Here is a 17,312-nt window from a genome sequence, read left to right on the forward strand (position 1 = left end):
AGACATTTTTGAGAGAAATTATGGAGACAGTCATTTTGAAAGCAGGGCCCAGAAGAGAAAGAACAGTAGATGCCACCATGTGCCTTCCCATGAGAGAGGAACTCCAAATGCCAGAACTTTCCTCACAGAAGATATCTTCCTCTTGATGCCTTAATTTGGACATTTTCATGGCCTCAGAACAGTATATTTGTAATAGATCCCCATTGCAAAATCCAATCCATTTTGGATTGGAAGCTTTAGAAAACTGAAACAGCTGGTATAGCTGAATGGCCTGAGCTGCCAGTAAGTAGGTGAAATTTTTGTGCTGGTTTTGCATGGTTCTCTAGATGAAAGTGAAAGAAACAGTATAGAAGGAACACTGAGGAGCTATGAATATTCCTGTCACACCTGCTGGCCCACAGATTTATAGACTGTGAGAGGAAAGAAGGGAGAAAAAATTCCTTTAGGAGAGCTAAAGGAGAAATCAAATGAATAAAAAAGGCAACATAATTCAAGAAATTTTATTCTAATATCTAAATAAAAACAATTTAATTGAATGGTTGAAGACATTTACATGAGTTGCTGCTGGTGAAAATACTTGCTATTTATAAAAGAACTCTCCTTGAGTGTTCTCAAGGATGCAGTTTTATTAAAGTTCAAGAGGTAAAGAAAATAAAGAAAATATTTGAATCATAATCTGCAGAAAATTAGGAATCTGCTCAAACTGAAGCAGGATTACTGAACTTCCCATGATATGATTTGTGAAAGAAGGAAGGGGTTTCAGTCAGAATAGGGATGTACAGAAATAGGAATGAAACTGAGTGACGGTAGCTAACCAGAGAAATTTGGACTTCTGAGGTCACTAACATAAACAGGCATGTGAGACATGAAAATCCCTTAGATGATCTATTGCTGAGGTCCACAAAAATTTGCCAGTGTGACTAGAAGGAAATTACAGTGTAGGTAAAATTAGCTTTTGTTTTATATCTTTAGCTTTCCTGAACCAACCAGTCACCCTCCCAGTGTCTCACCACATATTATATCTGATGCCCCTCTAGTCTGTGATCCCATTTTCAGATTTTTCAACAAAATTGACCACTTCATGTCATATTCACAGAGGTCCAGACAGATTTTAGTGATAGAGGCAATAAATTATAACAAGGATTAAAGCAGAATAAATGACATAGAGAACAAAAAATCAATAGAGAGGATAAATAACACCAAAAGTTAGTTCTTTGAGAAGATCAACAATATTGACAAGCCCCTAGCTAGACCAATAAAATCAAAAAGAGAGAAGACCCATATAAACAAAATAATGAATGAGAAAGGTGACATTACTGCTGATCCTGAAGAAATTAAAATTATAAGAGGATACTATGAACTGTATGCCAACAAACTGGATAGTGTAGAGGATATGGACAATTTCCTGGGAACATGTAAACAACCTAGACAGACTGGAGAAGAAATAGAAGACCTCAGCCAACCATTCACAAGCAAAGAGACCCAATCAGTCATCAAAAAGCTTACCACAAATAAATGCCCAGGACCAGATGGCTTCACAGGAGAATTCTACCAAACTTCCCAAAAAGAACTGACACCAATCTTACTTAAATTCTTTCAAAATATCAAAGAAAATGGAACACTACCTAACTCATTTTATGAAGCTAACATCAATCTAATACCAAGACCCAGGCAAAGATACTACAAAAAAGGAAAACTACTGGCCAATCTCCCTAATGAATATAGATGGAAAAATTCTTAACAAAATAGTTACAAATTGAATCCAAAGACACATTAAAAAAATCATACACCACAACCAAGTGGAGTTCATTCCAGGCATGCAAGGATGGTTCAACATAAGAAAATCAATCTTTGTATTACAGCACATTAACAAATCAAAACAGAAAAAAAAGATCATCTAAATAGATGCTGAAAAAGCATTTGGCAAAATTCAACATCCCTTTTTGATAAAAACACTTCAAAAGTTAGGAATTGAAGGAAGCTTCCTCAATATGATAAATAGCATATATGAAAAACCCACAGCCAACCTAGTACTCAATGGTGAGAGACTGAAAGCCTTCCCTCTAAGATCAGGAACAAGACAAGGGTGCTGGCTGTCACCACTGCCATTCAACATTGGGCTGAAAGGGCTAGCCAGGGCAATCTGGCAAGACAAAGAAATAAAAGGCATCCAAATTGGAAAGGAAGAAGTAAAACTGTCATTGTTTTCAGATGATAAGATCTTATATCTGGAAAACCCTGAGAAATAAATGATACAGCTACTAGAGCTAATAAACAAATTTAGCAAAGTAGCGGGATACAAAATTAATTTACATAGTCAGTAATGTTTCTATATGCTATACATGAACAAATTGAAGAGACACTAAGAAAAAGATACCATTTTCAATAGCAACTAAAAGAAACATGTACCTAGGAGTAAACTTAAGCAAAGATGTAAAAGACCTATGCAAAGAAAACTTCATACCTCTACCAAAAGAAATACAAGGGGACCTTAAAAGACAAAAATATTCCATGTTCATGGATAGGAAGGCTAAATATCATGAAGATGTCAATTCTACCCCAACTCATCTACAAATTCAATGCAATCCCAATCAAAATTCCAACAACCTACTTTGCAGACTTGGAAAAGCTAGTAATCAATTTTATTTGGAAAGGGAAGATGCCTCGAATTGCTAGACATTCTACAAAAGAAAAGTGAAGAGGGAGGACTTACACTCCCTGAATATGAAGCTTATTATAAAGCCACAGTTGTCAAAACCTCACAGTACTGGCACAAAGATAGACATATTAATCAATGGAGTGAAATTGAGAATTCAGAGATAGACCCCCAGATCTATGGCTTACTGATCTTTGATAAGGCCCCCAAAGTCACTGAACTGGGTCATAACAGTCTTTTCAACAAATGGGGTGGGAGAGTTGGATATCCATATCCAAAAGAATGAAAGAGGACCCTTACCTCACACCCAACACAAAAATTAACTCAAAATGGACCAAAGATCTCAATATAAAAGAAAGTACCATAAAACTCCTAGAAGATAATGTAGGGAAACTCTTCAAGACATTGTATTAGTCGGCCACTTCCTAGACTCTATACCCAAAGCACAAACAACAAAAGAAAAAATAGGTAAATGGGAACTCCTCAACCTTAGAAGTTTCTGTACCTCAAAGGAATTTATCAAAAAGGTGAGAGGCAGCCAACTCAATGGGAAAGGTTTTTGGAAACCGTGTATCTGAAAAAAGATTGATATATTGCATATATAAAGAAATTCTACTATTCAAAGATGATAGACAGCCCAATTATAAAATGGGCAAAAGATATGAAAAGACAATTCTCTGAAGAGGCAATACAAATGGCCAAGAAACACATGAAAAAATGTTCAGCTTCACTAGCTATTAGAGAGTTGCAAACTAAGACCAAAATGAGATGCCATCTCACATCAATTAGAATGGCTGCCATTAAACAAACAGGAAACCACAAATGCTGGAAAGGATGCAGAGAAATTGGGAGTCTTATTCATCATTGGTGGGAATATATAATGGTTCAGCCACTCTGAAAGTCAGTCTGGCAGTTCCTTAGAAAACTAGAGAGTTACCCTTTGATCTAGTGATTGCACTTCTTGGTATATACCTGGAAGATCTGAAAGCAGTGACATGAAAAGATATATGCATGCCAATGTTCATACCAGCATGATTCACAATTGCCAAGGGATGGAAACAACTCAAATGTCCTTCAATGGATAAGTGGATAAATAAAATGTGCTATATACACATGATGGAATACTACATGGCAGTAAGAAGGAATGATCTAGTGAAACATATGACAGCATGGATGAACCTTGAAGACATAATGCTGAGCGAAATACGCCAGGCACAAAAAGAGAAATATTATATGCTACCACTAATGTGAACTTTGAAAAATGTAAAACAAATGGTTTATAATGTAGAATGTAGGGGAACTAGTGATAGGGAGCAATTAAAGTAGGGGGAATGATAGCCCAATAAGAACAGATAAGTTATTGTGGGTAAATTTAACATTCTGGGAATGTCCAGGAATAACTATGGTCTGTTAATTTCTGATGGATCTGGTAGGTACAAGTTCACAGAGGTGTTGCAATATTAGGTCATTTTCTTGGGTTGCAGTCAGAACATGTTAGAAGTAAAGTAGTTCTCTTATGTTAGTTGTGTTTCTCTTACTCCCTTGTTATGGTTTGTTTGAAATATTTTTTTATTGTATGTTTTTTTTATATTTTTATATAGTTAATTTTTTAAAAAAGAGTTAATTAAAAAAATGAATAAAATATGGAGAGCCCCCTTGAAGTGCTGGTGGAGAGTGCAGGGGTATTGGGCTTCCCCACCTTGATGGTTGCTGATGTGCTCACAGACATTGGGGCTGGTGGTTTGATGGGCTGAGCCCTCTACCACAGGACTTGCCCTTGGGAAGACTGTTGCTGCAAAGGAGACTATGCCTCCCTAAAATGGTACCTAAGTGCCTCTTCCTGAATGCTTCTTTGTTGCTCAGATGTGGCCCTCTCTCTCTAGCTAAGCCAATTTGGCAGGTGAAATCACTGCCCTACCCCATATATGGGATCTGACACCCAGGGGAGTGAATCTCCCTGGAAATATGGAATATGACTCCTGGGGAGGAATCTAGACCTGACATCATGGGATGGAGAACATCCTCTTGACCCAAAGGGGGATGTGAAAGGAAATGAAATAAGCTTCAGTGGCAGAGAGATTCCAAAAGGAGCTGAGAGGTCACTCTGGTGGGCACTCTTATGCACAATTTAGACAACTTTTTATGTTCTAATGAATTGGAATAGCTAGCAGTAAATACCTGAAACTATCAAACTACAACCCAGAAGCCATGAATCTTGAAGATAGTTTTATAAAAATATAGCTTATGTGGGGTGACAATGTGATTGGGAAAGCCATATGGACCACACTTCCCTTTGTCTAGTTTATGGATGTATGTGTAGAATAATGGGGGAAGACAAAATAAAACAAAACAAAACAAAAGCACACAGTGTTCTTTTTTACTTGAATTGCTCTTTTTCACTTTAATTTTTATCCTTATTATTTTTGTGTGTGTGGTAATGAAAATGTCAAAAATTAATTTTGGTGAACACACAACTGTATAATGGTACTGTAAACAATTGAATGTATGCTTTTTTTTTTCTATGACTGTATGGTATGTGAATATATCTCAATCAAATGAATTAAAAAACTGTAGCTATAAATAGTCTGAGACAAAGACCTGTCACATTCAAACACCTAGGGGAGGGAGGTCTTTCCCTGGGAAACAGAGGGGACAACTAGGATCTGTAAAGAGGAGAACTCCCAAACAACTAACAAATAAAGCTCAGAACAAGACAGAGGCACAGAAAGATAGGGAAAGCTCTGCACCTTTCATTTGCCTTGGGCAGACCTTGTCAATGGAAGGGCTCAAACCTCAAAAAAAAAACCTCTTACTACCAGCTGGCTATAAAATCAAAAAACAGACACCTCATGGAATAAATACAAGAGGTAATATTTTAAATATTACAATGTATAATTGTGCCAGAAAATAGTACAAGACAAACAGAAATTGGAAATGATAGCCCAACCAAAGGAAAAGAATAAAAATCCTGAAAATACCCATGACAAAGATGAGAATGTGGAAGACTGAATATAGCCTTTAAAAAATCATCTTAGAAATACTGTAGGATGAGTTTCTGGGTAAGTGGGCACAGCATGGAGCTCCAGCACTCAGTTTTTCCTCCATGGAAGCTAGCAAATAACCAGGAAATATCTGAAACAACTGTTCCTCTGGAGAGTTCACAATCCAAGGAAGTGGAGAAGGAAGAGACAGATAAAATGTAAATACATGTGAGAGATCTTTCCACATTACTGAGGATGATGCTCCCCCCCTCACTCATGTGGCACACTGCCTCAGAATCCTGTCTCTGGCTGGAAATAAAAGTACCCTTCCCCAAGTACAGGATGGGGCCACTGCTGAGCATTGATCATAGAAATAAGAGTGACACATGTCTTCTTGGGTCTGCTTGAAACGGTTTGCTGAAGATTGGCTCTTCCCCAAGAATGGCGGTGCATGGCCATGTAATGATCCCAACTTTTGATTAATGAATTTGGATCATGGGTCCTAGCTCTGAGGGCAGCTACAGTTTCAACCATGCCCCCAAGGAGTGGAAGCAGGTGTGATTTAAGATGTAGTGCCTTCTGCAGGCTGTGGGGAACAGTTTGCTGAAAGGAAGTTATTCCCAAAAAGGGGGTCATGGCCCAGCCCTGTTCAGGAAGAGTACCAAAAGCCTCCCCTATGACTCACCAAAGCTGAGCTGTTTGGAGTCAACCAGCACCAGAAAAAGTGGTTGGCAGCAAGTTTCAACTATGCTTCTGTCCAGAATGTTGTCAGTTGAGACTTAAAGGCACATTACCATCTTAGGACTGCAGGTAACAGTTCACTGAAGAGAACCATCTGCTGGACAGGCTACAAAGGCACAGCTTCAGGGAGTCATCAGAGAAGTCTGTTATTTGGGGTCTCCTCTTCAGGACACTTTGGCACCAATCTACATCCCTTTGTGAGTCCTTCGCCCTATTTTGACTGGAAGATACTGATTTGGGGAAGTCCTATCAAGGATGACCCTCCTCTCAGAATTTTCCTCCAAGGCAAAAGCAGCCATAGACAACAAAAGGAGTTTAAAAATAACTAAAGAGGGAAATCAAAAGCAAAGAGAAAAGATCAACATACCTAGAGAAAGAACAGGATAAAGGAAACCTTCTCCTTGGGTTGAAACAAATGCACAAATATTGCAATCTCAAAAATTATACTGTGTATTCAGGGCAATAATAAGATGAATAACAGCTGGCAAAACTAGGTCACTTAAAAACAGGCTGTCTACATGTCTAGAATAAGTTGAACCAAGAGTCAAAGAATAGCCTTAGTACAAATTCAATTTACAAGAAAACCCTAAGCAAGAGAGAAACTGAAATTCAGAATAAAATCATCAAGATAAACAGATTCAAAGACATTAGCAAAAAATTACAAGCCATACTAATAAACAGGAAATTATGGCCCAGTCACTCATAGGAAACAATTGAACAATGGAAGAGACATAGAATTTGGAATAACTAATTGATTACATTCAAACAATTCTCCTAAATTAATTCAAGAAAATGAAGGAAAGTATGGCTAAGGAGATAAAGGATATTAAGAAGATACTCTAGGAGTACAAAGAATAAATTGAAAATATAAAAAGAAATGGAACAGAAATTATGGGAATGACCAAAACAACAGAAGAAAATAAAAATACCCTAGAAGCATACAAAAATAGATTTGAAAGGAAGAAGAAAGGATCAGTGAGCCAGAAGGCAGGACTGTTGTACTCTTACAGACAGAAAAACAGATAAAGAAAAGAATGGAAAAAAATTGAGCAGGGTCCCAGGGATTTGAATGAGAACACAAAGCACACAAATCTACATATTATGGATATCCCAGAAAGAGAAGAGAAGTGAAAAGGAGCAGGAAGAATGAGGAAATAATGGCTGAAAGTTTCACAATTCTAATGAAGGGCACAACTATACACTTTGAAGAAGTGCAATATACTTGAAATATAATGAATACTAATAGAGCTATTCCAAGGTAAATACTAATCAGAATGTCATACATCAAAGTAAAGTGACAATCCTGAAAGCAGCAGAAGAAAAGCAATTTGTCACATACAAGGGGAATTCAATAAGTTTAAGTTCAGAGTATTCATTAGAATCCATAGAAGTGAGGAAGCCATGGTATGATACATTTAAGGCACTGAGAGAAAAATTGCTAGCCAACAATTCTTTATCCAAAAACACTATCCTTCAAAAATGGGGGAGGATTTAAAATACTCACAGATAAATGGAAATAGAGTTCATCAACAAGAGACCTGCCTTACAAGAAATACTAAAGGGAAATTTGTAGGCTGGAAAGGAAAAACAGAAGAAAGAGTTTGGAGGACAGTGTATAAATGAGGATTATCAGTAAGGGAAAGTAAGAAGGTTATAACAGACAAAAATAAGATGTGGCATTTAAAAAAGAAAGAATAGGTGGGGCAAGATGGCAGATTGGTGAGCTGTATGTTTTAGTTACTCCTCCAGGAAAGTAGGTAGAAAGCCAGGAACTGAGTGGACAGGACACCACAGAGTAATTTGACTTTGGACACACTTCATACAACACTCATGAACACATCAAACTGCTGAGATCAGTGAGATATGTAAGTTTTTGCAGCCAGGGGACCCACACCCCTCCCTGCCAGGCTCAGTCCTGTGGGAGGAGGGGCCATCATTACTGGAAAGAAGAAGGCAGAACTGCAGTGGCAGCTCTTATCAGAAACTCATTCTACTGATCCAAACCCCAACCATAGATAGACTGAGACCAGACACCAGAGAATCTGAGAGCAGCCAGCCCAGCAGAGAGGAGACAGGTATAGCAAAAAAAAAAAACAGCAAAGAGAAACTCCAAAATAAAAGCAGAAGATTTTTGAAGTTCTGGTGATTATAGAAAGGGGAAGGGCAGAGCTCAGACCTTGAGGCTCATGTGCAAATACTGAAGAAAAACTGATCTCTCTGCCCCCTGGATCTTTCCTTAATGGACCTAATTGCTTTGCCTCTTAGCATTTTAATAACCCATTAGAGCTGCGAGGAGGGCTTTTATTTTTTTCTTTTTTTTTACCTTTTTTTTCTGTTTCTAAAACAATTACTCTAAGAAGCCCAATACAGAAAGCCTCAAAAACTTGCAATTTGGGCAGGTCAAGACAAGAGCAGAACTAAGAGAGCTCTGACACAAAAGGCAATAATCCAGTGGATGAGAAAACTCACTAAACACCACAACTTCCGAAGAAAAGGGGAGCATCTGCTCAAAGCTATCATCCTGCCCATTGCCAGCCCCATAGCCCAGAGCTGCCCCAGACAACCCAGTGTAATGGAAGTGCTTCAAATAACACACACACACCACAAAACTGGGCATGGACATTAGCCTTCCCTGCAACCTCAGCTGGTTGTCCCAGAGTTGGGAAGGTGGAGCAGTGTGAATTAACAAAGCCCCATTCAGCCATCATTTCAGCAGACTGGGAGCCTCCCTACACAGCCCAGCAGCCCAAAACCACCCTGGGGGGATGGCACTCACCTGTGACATAGCACAGTCATCCCTCAACAGAGGAGAGAACTGGGGGTACACAGCCTGGAAGAGGGACCCACTCGCAAGTCTCAGGAGCCATACACCAATACCAAGGACTTGTGGGTCAGTGGCAGAGACAAACTGTGGCAGGACTGAACTGAAGGATTAGACTATTGCAGCAGCTTTAAAACTCTAGGATCACCAGGGAGATTTGATTGTTAGAGCCATCCCCCCTTCCCGACTGCCCAGAAACATGCCCCATAAACAGGGCAGGCATCACCAACTACACACACAAGCTTGGTACACCAATTGGACCCCACAAGACTCACTCCCCCACTCACCACAAAGGCAAAGCAGGGGAGAACTGGCTTGTGGAGAACAGGTGGCTCATGGAAGCCACCTGCTGGTTAGTTAGAGAAAGTGTACTCCACGAAGCTGTAGATCTAATAAATTAGAGATAAGGACTTCAATTGGTCTACAAATCCTAAAAGAACCCTGTCAAGTTCAGCAAATGCCAAGAGGCCAAAAACAACAGAAAATTATAAAGCATATGAAAAAACCAGACAATATGGATAACCCAAGCCCAAGCACCTGAATCAAAAGATCAGAAGAGACAAAGTACATAGAGCAACTAATCAGAGAACAAAAGATGAACAATGAGACCATAGTACGGGATACAAAGGATATCAAGAAGACCCTAGAAGAGCATAAAGAAGACATTGCAACACTAAATAAAAAAGTAGATGATCTTATGGAAATTAAAGAAACTGTTGACCAAATTAAAGAGATTCTGGACACTTATAGTACAAGACTGGAGGAAGTTGAACAACGAATCAGTGACCTGGAAGATGACAGAATGGAAAATGAAGGCACAAAGGTAAGAATGGGGAAAAAATCGAAAGGATTGAGATGGACTTCAGGGATATGATAGATAATATAAAACATCCAAATATAAGACTCATTGGTGTACCAGAAGGGAAAGAAAAGGGTAAGGGTCTAGGAGGAGTATTCAAAGAAATTGTTGGGGAAAACTTCCCAAATCTTCTAAACACCATAAATACACAAATCATAAATGCCCAGTGAACTCCAAATAGAATAAATCCAAATAAACCCACTCCAAGACATATTCTGATCACTGTCAAATATAGAAGAGAAGGAGCAAGTTCTGAAAGCAGCAAGAGAAAAGCAATTCACCACATACAAAGGAAACAGCATAAGACTAATACTGACTACTCAGCAGCCACCATGGAGGCAAGAAGGCAGTGGCACGATATATTTAAAATTCTGAGTGAGAAAAATTTCCAACCAAGAATACTTTATCTGGCAAAGCTCTCCTTCAAATTTGAGGGAGAGCTTAAAATTTTCACAGACAAACAAATGCTGAGAGAATTTGCTAACAAGAGAACTGCCCTATTGGAGATACTAAAGAGAGCCCTACACAGATAGAAACAAAGAAAGGAGAGAGAGACTTGGAGAAAGGTTCAGTACCAAAGAGATTCGGTATGGGTACATTAAAGGATATTAATAGAAAGAGGGGAAAATATACATGACAAACATAAACCAAAGGATAAGATGGCTGACTCAAGAAATGCCTTCACAGTTATAACGTTGAATGTAAATTGATTAAACTCCCCAATTAAAAGATATAGATTCACAGAATGGATTAAAAAAATGAACCATCAGTATGTTGCATAAGAGAGATTCATCTTAGACACAGGGACACAAACAAATTGAAAGTGAAAGGATGGAAAATATACCTCATGCAAGCTACAGCCAAAAGAAAGCAGGTGTAGCAGTATTAATCTCAGATAATATAGACTTTAAATGCAGGGATGCTTTGAGAGAAAAATAAGGCCACTACATACTAATAAAAGGGGGAATTCAACAAGAAGAAATAACAATCATAAATGTTTATGCACCCAATGAAGGTGCCACAAAATACATGAGAGAAACACTGGCAAAACTAAGGGAAGCAATTGACATTTCCACAATAATTGTGGGAGACTTCAACACATCACTCTCTCCTATAGATAGATCAACCAGAGAGAAGACCAATAAGGAAACTGAAAACCTAAACAATCTGATAAATGAATTGGATTTAACAGACATGTATAGAACATTACATCCCAAATCACCAGAATAAACACTCTTCTCCAGTGCTCATGGAACTTTCTCCACAATAGATCATATACTGGGACATAAAACAAGGCTCAATAAATTTAAAAAGATTGAAATTATTCAAAGCACATTCTCTGACCACAATGGAATACAATTAGAAGTCAATAACCATCAGAGACTTAGAAAATTCACAAATACCTGGAGGTTAAACAACACACTCCTAAAAAATCAGTGGGTTAAAGAAGAAATAGCAAGAGAAATTGTTAAATATATAGAGACGAATGAAAATGAGAACACAAAATACCAAAACCTATGGGATGTAGCAAAAGCAGTACTGAGGGGGAAATTTATAGCACTAAATGCATAAATTAAAAAGGAAGAAAGAGCCAAAATCAAAGAACTAATGGATCAACTGAAGAAGCTAGAAAATGAACAGCAAACCAATCCTAAACCAAGTAGAAGAAAAGAAATAACAAGGATTAAAGCAGAAATAAATGACATAGAGAACAAGAAAACAATAGAGAGGATAAATATTACCAAAAGTTGGTTCTTTGAGACGACCAACAAGATTGACAAGTCCCTAGCTAGACTGACAATCAAAAAGAGAGAAGACCCATATAAACAAAATAATGAATGAAAAAGGTGACGTAACTGCAGATCCTGAAGAAATTAAAAAAATTATAAGAGGATTCTATGAATAACTGTATGACAACAAACTGGACAATGTAGAGGAAATGGACAATTTCCTGGAAACATATGAACAACCTAGACTGACCAGAGAAGAAATAGAAGACCTCAACTAACCCATCACAAGCAAAGAGATCCAATCAGTCATCAAAAATCTTCCCATAAATAAATGCCCAGGGCCAGATGGCTTCATAGGGGATTTCTACCAAACTTTCCAGAAAGAACTGCCACAAATCTTACTGGCATTCTTTCAAAATATTGAAGAAAATGAAACACTACATAACTCATTTTATGAAGGTAACATCAATCTAATACCAAAACCAGGCAAAGATGTTCCAAAAAGAAAACTACTGGCCAATCTCCCTAATGAATATAGATGTAAAAATTCTCAACAAAATACTTGCAAATTGAATCCAAAGACACATTAAAAAAATCATACACCATGACCAAGTGAGCTTCATTCCAGGCATGAAAGGATTGTTCAACATAAGAAAATCTATCAATGTATTACAACACATTAACAATTCAAAAGGAAAAAATCAATTGATCATCTCAATAGATGCTGAAAAAGCATTTGAAAAAATCCAACATCCGTTTTTGATAAAAGCATTTCAAAAGGTAGGAATTGAAGGAAACTTCCTCAATATGATGAAGGGCATATATGAAAAACACACAGCCAGAAGAATACTCAATGGTGAGAGACTGAAAGCCTTCCCTCCAAGATCAGGAACAAGACAATGATGCCCGCTATCACCACTGTTATTTAACATTGTGCTGGAAGTGCTAGCCAGGGCAATGCAGCAAGACATAGAAATAAAAGGCATCCAAATTGGAAAAGAAGAAGTAAAACTGTCATTGTCTGCAGATGATATGATCTTATATCTGGAAAACCCTGAGAAATCGACGATACAGCTACTAGAGCTAATAAACAAATTTAGCAACGCAGCAAGATAGAAGATCAATGCATATAAGTCAGTAATGTTTCTATATGCTAGAAATGAACAAACTGAAGAGACACTCAAGAAAAGGAGACCATTTTCAATAGCAACTAAAAAAATCAAGTACCTAGGAATAAACTTAACCAAAGATGTAAAAGACCTATACAAAGAAAACCACATAACCCTACAAAAAGAAATAGAAAAGGACCATAAAAGATGGAAAAATATTTCATATTCATGGATAGGAAGGCTAAATGTCATTAAGATGTCAATTCTACCGAAACTCATCTACAGATTCAATGTAATCCCAATCAAAATTTCAACAAGTACTTTGCAGCCTTGGAAAAACTAGTTATCAAATTTATTTGGAAAGGGAAGATGCCTTGAGTTGCTAAAGACACCCTTAAAAAGAAAAATGAAGTGGGAGGACTTACACTCCCTGACTTTGAAGTTTATTATAAAGCCACAGTTGTCAAAACAGCATGGTACTGGTACAAAGGTAGACATATAGATCAATAGAATCAAACTGAGAATTCAGCGGTAGACCCCCAGATCTATGGCTGATTGATCTTTGATAAGGCCTCCAAAGTCACTGAACTGGGTCATAATGGTCTTTTCAACAAATGGGGTTGGGAGAGTTGGATATCCATATCCAGAAGAATGAAAGAGGATCCCTACCTCACACCCTACACAAAAATTAACTCAAAATGGACGAAAGATCTCAATCTAAAAGAAAGCACCATAAAACTCCCAGAAGATAATGTAGGAAAACATCTTCAAGACCTTGTATTAGGTGGACACTTCCTAGACTTTACACCCAAAGCACAAGCAGCAAAAGAAAAAATAGGTAAATGGGAACTCCTCAAGCTTAGAAGTTTCTGTACCTCAAAGGAATTTCTCAAAAAAAGAGGCAGCCAACTCAATGGGAAAAAATTTTTGGAAACCATGTATCTGACAAAAGACTGATATCTTGCATATACAAAGAAATCCTACAACTCAATGACAATCGTACAGACAGCCCAATTATAAAATGGGCAAAAGATATGAAAAGACAGTTCTTTGAAGAGGAAATACAAATGGCCAAGAAACACATGAAAAAAATGTTCAGCTTCACAAGCTATTAAAGAGATGCAAATTAAGACCACAATGAGATACCATCTCACACCAATTAGAATGGCTACCAAAAAACAAACAGGAAACTACATATGCTGGAGGGGAAGTGGAGAAATTGGAACTCTTATTCATTGTTGGTGGGACTGTATAATGGTTCAGACACTCTGGAAGTCAGTCTGGCACTGCCTTAGAAAACTAGATAAAGAGTTACCATTCAACGCAGTGATTGCACTTCTCGGTATATACCCAGAAGATTGGAAAGCAGTGACATGAACAGATATCTGCATGCCAATGTTCATAGCAGCATTATTCACAATTGCCAAGAGATGGAAACAACCCAAATGTCCTTCGACAGATGAGTGGATAAATAAAATGTGGTATATACACATGATGGAATACTACACAGCAGTAAGAAGGAACAATCTCGTGAAACATATGACAACATGGATGAACGTTGAAGACATAATGCTGTGTGAAATAAGCCAGGCACCAAAAGAGAAATACTATATGCTACCACTAATGTGAACTTTGAAAAATGTGGGACAAATGGTTTATAATGTAGAGTGTAGGGGAACTAGCAATACAGAGCAATTAAGGAAGGGGGAACAATAATCCAATAAAAACAGATAAGCTATCATGGGTAAATTTAATGTTCTGGGAATGCCCAGGAATGACTATCATCTGTATATTTCTGATGGGTATAGTAGGAACAAATTCACAGAAATGTTGCTCTATTATGTAACTTCCTTGGGGTAGAGTAGGAACATATTGGAAGTAAAGTAGTTATCTTAGGTTAGTCGTCTTTTTCTTACTCTCTTATTGTGGTATCTTTGAAATGTTCTTTTATTGTATTTTTTAATTATTTTTTTATTTTTTTATTTTTCATACAGTTGATTTTAAAAAGAAAAAAAAGTTAAAAAAAAAATAAGGAAAAAAATACATAGAGCCCCCTTGAGGAGCCTGTGGAAATGCAAGGGTATTGGCCTACCCCACCTCGATGGTTGCTAACATGACCCCAGAAATAGGGGACTGGTGGTTTGATGGGTTGAGCCCTCTACCACAGGATTTACCCTTGGGAAGTCGGTTGCTGCAAAGGAGAGGCTAGCTCTCCCTATAATTGTGCCTAAGAGCCTCCTCCCGAATGCCTCTTTGTTGCTCAGATGTGGCCCTGTCTCTCTGGCTAAGCCAACTTGGCAGGTGAAATCACTTCCCTACCCACTACATGGGATCAGACACCCAGGGGAGTGAATCTCCCTGGCAACGTGGAATATGACTCCCGGGGAGGAATGTAGACCCAGCATCGTGGGATGGAGAACATCTTCTTGACCAAAAGGGGGATGTGAAAGGAAATGAAATAAGCTTCAGTGGCAGAGAGAGTCCAAAAGGAGCCGAGAGGTCACTCTGGTGGGCGCTCTTATGCACACTTTAGACAACCCTTTTAAGGTTCTAAAGAATTGGGGTAGCTGGTGGTGGATACCTGAAACTATCAAACTACAACCCAGAACCCCATGAATCTCGAAGACAATTGTATAAAAATGTAGCTTATGAGGGGTGACGATGGGATTGGGAAAGCCTTAAGGACCACTCTCCACTTTGCCTAGTTTATGGATGGATGAGTAGAAAAATAGGGGAAGGAAACAAACAAACAAACAAAGGTACCCAGTGTTCTTTTTTACTTCAATTGCTCTTCTTCACTTTAATTATTATTCTTGTTATTTTTGTGTGTGTGCTAATGAAGGTGTCAGGGATTAATTTAGGTAATGAATGTACAACTATGTAATGGTACTGTGAACAATTGAATGTACGATTTGTTTTGTATGACTGCGTGATATGTGAATATATCTCAATAAAATGAAGATTTAAAAAAAAAGAAAAGAAATAAAAAAAGTAAAAAATAAATAAATAAGGGGTTATCTACATAGTGCATGGGCATGCCCACCGGAGTGACCTCTCAACTCCATTTGGGGCCTCTCAGCCGCTGAAGCTTTATTTTGTTTCATTTTGCATCCCCCTTTTGGTCATGTGGCCAAATGATTTTTGACAAGAGTGCCAAGACCATGCAATGGGGAAAGAATAATCTCTTGAACTAATGGTACTGGGAAAACTTGATTTCTGTGTGCAAAAGAATGAAAGTGGATCTCTACCTCTCACCATTTAACTCAAAATGGATCCAGGACCTAAAATTGAAAATTCAGTTCCTCAGTCACACAAGCCAGATTTCAAGTATTCAGTAGCCATTTGTGGCCAGCGGCTGCCATATTGGACAGTGAGATATAGAACTTCAACCCTTCTGCCCCATGCCTGTAATACTTTTATGAAAGGAACTGTCACCTCAGGAAGAACCTAATGTACAGTCATCATGGCCTGATGTTGGTCTAGTAGAGTGTGAGGAGTTATGGTGGATAAGGAAGAGCCAGACACTCTGTATCACACTTCCTTCTGAGGACTTTGAAACTGTGTGATAAGAAGAATCCACAATATGGAATAACCCAAACAACCATAAAAAGTCATTTGTACAGTGGAATGTGCAAGTCCAAGGTTCAAGCAAGTTCTGTTTTAGGAATTAACAAGGAAAACTGTATCTGCAGATGGAGATGTTTTTGTTAAAACAAGTACAGATTCTTGAAAAGAATATAAGATCTCTTTACATTCTCTAAAATCTGGAAGGTCAAGATGCCCCATATCTCTGATTGTAATCAACATTGTATTTCAACATAACTGATGCAATAAGCAATAAAAATATATAAGTCATGAAACTGAGAAAGGAAGAAATTAAACTGTCATTATTCACAGATGATGTGATGATCTACATAGAAAACTCCAAAAGAATAAATAAATTATTAGAATTGGGAAATATTTAGCAAAGTGACTGTATAAAATCAATATACAAATATCAATTTTATTTCTGTAACCAGCAAAGAGCTGAATAATGTAATTTTTTAAAAGATGCTAATAACACCTAGAAATAAATCTAATAAGAGATGTGCACAATCCAAAATTTATAAATTATATTTAAAGATTAAAGAAAGCCCTAACAAATGGCAGATATAGCACATTCATGAACAGGGAATCTGTATATTTGAAATAATTCCAGTAATATCCTATCACAATATTCTAGGAACCAAAAAAAATTGTTAAATTTATAGGGGAGAACAAAGGTCCAAAGTAGTCAGGAAGCTCCTGAAGAAGAACATGGTTGGGGGGTGTTTATTTTTAAAGTTATAGTAATTTAAGCACTGTGGTATTGCTTCAGTGACAGAAAAAAAAAAAAAAAAAAAAAACATTAGAACCAAAAAAGAGTCTAGCCCTAA

This window comes from Choloepus didactylus, chromosome Y (genome assembly GCF_015220235.1).
Source record: "Choloepus didactylus isolate mChoDid1 chromosome Y, mChoDid1.pri, whole genome shotgun sequence".
Taxonomy (NCBI): Eukaryota; Metazoa; Chordata; class Mammalia; order Pilosa; family Megalonychidae; genus Choloepus; species Choloepus didactylus.